Below are 5394 nucleotides of genomic sequence, written 5' to 3'. Positions count from 1 at the left end.
CAGCCAACGCGCATAATTCGGTTGATTGGATACAAAAAATAAGTTTGCTATTTTCGTTAATATGTGTTTAAAGAGCAAGAAGTCTCCAGTCCTAATACTTCGACTTAGTGTTGGAAAATTATGGACAAGTTTTATGTACGCTGTGTAAAATTGTGTGGTTTTTCCAAATTTTCCACTCAGACAATCTTCTTGGTATTTGAAGAATTTTGTCAACAACATTGAAACTTCACGATTCTTAACTATATCAAGGAAACAAATGTTTATGTCCTTATGTACATTTAAGGCAGAACGTACTTCATCACAATATGTAATATTTGCATGCCTCACGAATGCTTCAAACATAAGGCACTCCAAGCCCAGAACCAACATTGGGTGTATTCTTTTACACCTATTGAAATGTTTTCCGATAAGAAAACTATTTACAGAGCCACCAGCGATAATTTGGCTTTCAACGGCAATGTCCATGAGACCACAATCAGTAATATATTTGCCTACGGCTTTAAAATAAGCGATCATGATATGAAAGGCACCTAGATGGATAAACAAATTGTCAAATCGTGGTTTTTCTGTAGCTTGGATCTGCATTGCCACTTTAGCTATAGCTAAATCGTAGGTAACATCAATATGAGACTGTTGCAGTTCAGCCGCTATTTTTTGGCTTCGGATCATAGTTTCCAAAACAACGGAGATATCAGTTGGCGATACATTGATTGGTGTCAGATAAAGAACTTTTTGTTTTGAATTATTTATGTCTTCACAACATTGGCTGTTAAATCCTACCCACATAGGTTTATCTGGAATTCTTAAAGCATGTGAAATAGCCCAAAGAGCATCCAATTGTTGCATTGTCTGTAGACTAGAGGATGTTATTGAATGTTGTATATTATCAGATGTTTGTAATGTATCAACAATTCTCGCTTGTTTTGTAAACGGTGTTAATTATGTTGTGACGGCGTCAAATTTGCGTCGTCTTTTTAATGATCCTTCACTAGCAGTATCGCGTTGACATTCTTCTTCAGCAACATTGCTATCATCATTTACTAAATCCTGATATATGATACCAAGCGTTTCATGCAGAGTATCTTTCCCGCTAGTTGTTTCTACAAACCTGTCAAAATTATCAAACGCCACCCCAGTATTTAAGTTCGGTGCTAAATTAATACCTTCAGGGCATTCTTGAGTTTTGGCTATTGATGAAAATGTAGCTTCCGTTTCTAGTTCTTCGAGTACATGATAGCTTCAACAGTGACCGTATTTGTTGAGGACATCAATGACTTTACGGCTGCTTGTCAAACTTTTCATTGCCATTCCCAATGTAATATGCTTTCCAGGTTTAATAATCCCATTGGTAACTGCGTAAATTGCATCGGCCGAAATTGAGTGAACTTTTCTGATCAAATCTGACGTGTTTTTACGACGATTGCGTGCACCGCTTAATAATACCACATAACAATTCACTAAATCGCTTTGTATCGTACATTCTCCTGTTAGTAACTCTTTTAACCTTACGTTCACTGATAAAGGCTTTTTATCCATATTTAAAATTCCTTTTCGTAAAATTAATGCAGCTTTCGTCAGAATTTCATCTTCCTCTAACAACGAGAAAAGCGCACCATCAATTGATCTCTTCTTCGGTAAGATTACATTTTTATTCCGGAAAGCTGCAACTTTAACTCCATCGACGAACTTGTTAAGTATTTTATTAAGCAAATGCTGAAGGTTGCATGCAACATCGTAATTGTGGCCAATATCGTCATACAACTTTTTCATTATATCGTCATAAATTTCCCCAGAGTTGTTAAAAAGTAACAATTGCCGCGAACGATAATATTGTCTTGAATAAAATTATAAATTTCATCATCAGCTTTTTTATGTAATTCCCCAATTATGTGAAACTGTGTTTTTGGTTGGGTTGAATTGGTTTCGCTGATTAATTTATTACGATAATCAGCGCGACATAGTCGGTGGTAGGAAAAATACGGAGGCTCTAAATAAAGTGACTTGAAAAATTCAGTGTCTTTCACATTCTCCGAATATTTTGCCAAGGCTTCAATGAAAAGTTTTTTTTCTCCTCGCGCAAGTGGTAACTGGCGTCCTTTGTATTTCTTGAATTTTTTATCACAAAACGAGCAAACATCCTGTCCCGCACGCAATTCACCTGAAGGATTTAGTATATCAAATCCACATTCATGAGCTTTTTCTTCTTTTTCGGGTGCAGATGAGGTGCTTGGTGTTGGTGAATCTATAAAAATATATTTCAATGTACATATAATTACAGTTTGAATAGTTTCATACCTGTTTGTACTGAAAGAACGTCCGATGATATAGATGCGGTATTGTAATATTTTTTCATAACTGCTAAGAACATTTTGCTGCATTTTGCATGATAGCCGCCATCACATTCTGATGTAGGTAAAACGACACCGTTATATTTTAAATGAAACCGCTTGCGAATATCCAACACTTCCCGGCACTTTTGAAAAGCATTTACAGTAAAAGAAACCACTTCATTGTCTCTTCTTTTATCATTACAAAAAACACATTCTATTGCAGATTCCATTTTTATAAATTAGCGAGAAAATCTGTAAAAAATTCCAAAATTATGATAGATAGGGACTGATTAGTCATGACTCATGTGACCATCCATCCCATTTACTGGCAATTGTCTGTCACGAAAGTCAGTCTCGCTCACTCACGGGAATGCCATTTTTTACATTTTTCATATCATATGACCATCAGAATGGGCTGGCTGTAGATATTTCATCTATTTATAATATTAATAATGTCCTGTAATAAGGACAGCCCATCTGAAGTATGTTGACTTATAGGTGCAACAATGCACTTTCAACATAGGCTGTTTGTACTTTAAGACCATCAGAATTGGCAGGCAACCTTGAATTCATTTTATATGCACTGTAAATAAAATTCTATCAAAATTTCAAGTCATCTGAAGTATGATGACTTATAGGTGCAACAATGCACTTTCAACATGGGCTGGCGATACTTTAAGACCATCAGATTGGGCTGGCTGTAGATATTTCATCTATTTATAATATTAATAATGTCCTGTGATAAGGACATCCCATCTGAAGTATGTTGACTTATAGGTGCAACAATGCACTTTCAACATGGGCTGGCAGTACTTTAAGACCATCAGAAGGGGCTGGCTGTAGACATTTCATCTATCTATAATATTAATAATGTCCTGTGATAAGGACAGCCCATCTTAAGTATGTTGACTTATTGTAGCAATAATATCTAGTATAAGTGTATATACTGCATTATATTAACTCCTAAGTTTACTACTTAAACATGAACCTCTGTAAAACTACTTTAAGATACAACTCTGTTTTTAGTTTTTAAGAGGACATCTTGTATTGATTCCGTTACGAGATACATTGAAATAAAGCGTCACTTTCGATTGAGCAATTGAAGAGAGCGTATTACATTATTCAGAAGCGGGAAGGCCTGCAAAAACTCGGCGGAAAAGTGTACAGTTTTAATAAAGTCAAATCTAATAAAAGTTTGCGCAATTTTGTTTAAAAAATACAAATACGATATTTTTTTTATTCTCGTCATCGAAATGGAGCAAATTGATGCTGGCAAGTGCACAACAGCGCAGCTCCGCGAATGGTCGCGGCGCTTGGGATTACCAACATATGCCACTAAAGCAGCAATGGCGGTCAGAATGAGTGGAATACCCGTAAATGAACGTATGGAGTGCCCAAGCATAAGTGAAATTAACGAAGATGATGTTGGCGTTGATCGTCCAGCAACAGACGATTTACAAGGACCGCTTGTACATATGTGAACAACAGTACGAAACGAGTGAAGCAATCATGGTTAAAGAAGCGCTGAAGAAAAAGAATGATTTGCTTGTGAAGGAAAGTGAGTGGTTGAGGAATAAACTGGCTCAAGTGGTATTGGACAATGTACCCGATGTTGGCATGGTGTCTAACAACGGCGGCATTAATAGAGAAATCAGCAACGAAGCAGAGGACAGCAGCGGCAGTAACCAAAGCGATGGCAGAGCAGCAAATGTCGTCGATAGCGCAATGGACGGCAATATAGCGACAGCTAAAAAGCATTGGTGATGTATATAATTTAAGCGAAAGCGCAATGCGGGCATTAATGGTAAACCGTATCAAAGGCAAAGCCCAAGTGTGGTTGCACTCAAAACCAACGTTTTTGGTTGAAAGCATAAATTCGCTTATCGATGAAATGCGAAGTGTATTCGCGCCGCATCAAAACAAAATGATGAATTTGACGCGCGCAAGTGGAAAGTTGGAGAAAATTTTTTAAAATATTACAACGATAAAATTGCATTAAATAGCGGTTAAAAATGGAAGAAGCTGAACTAATCGACCACATCATCGAAGGCATCCCCGACGAGCAGTTACGTGTACAGGCATATATCCAGTGTTACAACACCAAAGCCCAACTATTGCAAGCTTTTGGACGTGTGGAGCTGAAGCGAAGTACAGTGCGCGAAATAAAACCCCAGAAAGAAGTACGCTGCTATAATTGCAATTCAGTGGGTCACATGGCTGGTGTGTGTAAGAAACCAAAGCGTGAGATGGGTGCGTGCTACAGTTACGGAAGCAAGGAGCATCGGGTGGCAACTTGCCCTGACAGGAAGAAAGTCGTACATGTTGTCGACGACGAAGATCCTTATGTAAGGTATTTGACATTATCTTTAAGATCTTATATCAATGTTGATTTATTTGTAGAATGCCTATTAGACTCAGGGAGCCCGATCAGTTTTATCAAACGGTCTTCTTTGCCGAATAAAATAAAATTTGATGAATTTGTTTCTGTATCTTACTTTGGATTGAATAAAAGCAAGCTAAACATTTTTGGTAAAATTTGGTGTTATGTTCATTTTGAAACAAAAAAGATTGATATTAACTTGTTCGTGGTTGCCGATGAGTCTATGGGATATGATGTAGTTCTAGGTAGAGATTTCCTTCAAGCGAATCAGATGATTTTGATTTCTAAAAATAACATTAAAGTTTCGAGAGCTAAAAATGAGTGTGAATCTTATTGTTGTGTAAAGAAAATTCAGAAAATTAATGAAGAGTTGCAAAGTGATAGATCAGAAATCGATAGTAGTGAGGAATATAAAGAAGATTTAAGCGAAAATGTGTGTATAAAGATAGAGGATACAGAAAATAAGTATAATCATGAGTTAAAGTGTACTAATAAGAAAGAGATCGATAATGCAGATGCAGATGAAAATCTCAAATGGTTATTGGCTATCGAGGGTGATACTGATAAGACACCTAATTTGAATGTCGGAAAAGGTATTTGTAGTAACGATCACAAAAAGTTGAATGAATTATTTACTAAACTGTATGTGCAAGTCAAGCGTCCTGATGAACCACTGGTTAAGTG

Source organism: Rhagoletis zephyria, unplaced genomic scaffold, assembly GCF_001687245.7.
Source record: "Rhagoletis zephyria isolate East Lansing unplaced genomic scaffold, Rhagoletis_zephyria_1.1 Rzeph_scaffold_00425, whole genome shotgun sequence".
NCBI lineage: Eukaryota > Metazoa > Arthropoda > Insecta > Diptera > Tephritidae > Rhagoletis > Rhagoletis zephyria.
The sequence above is the reverse complement of the archived record's forward strand: the minus strand, read 5'-3'. Positions refer to the sequence as shown.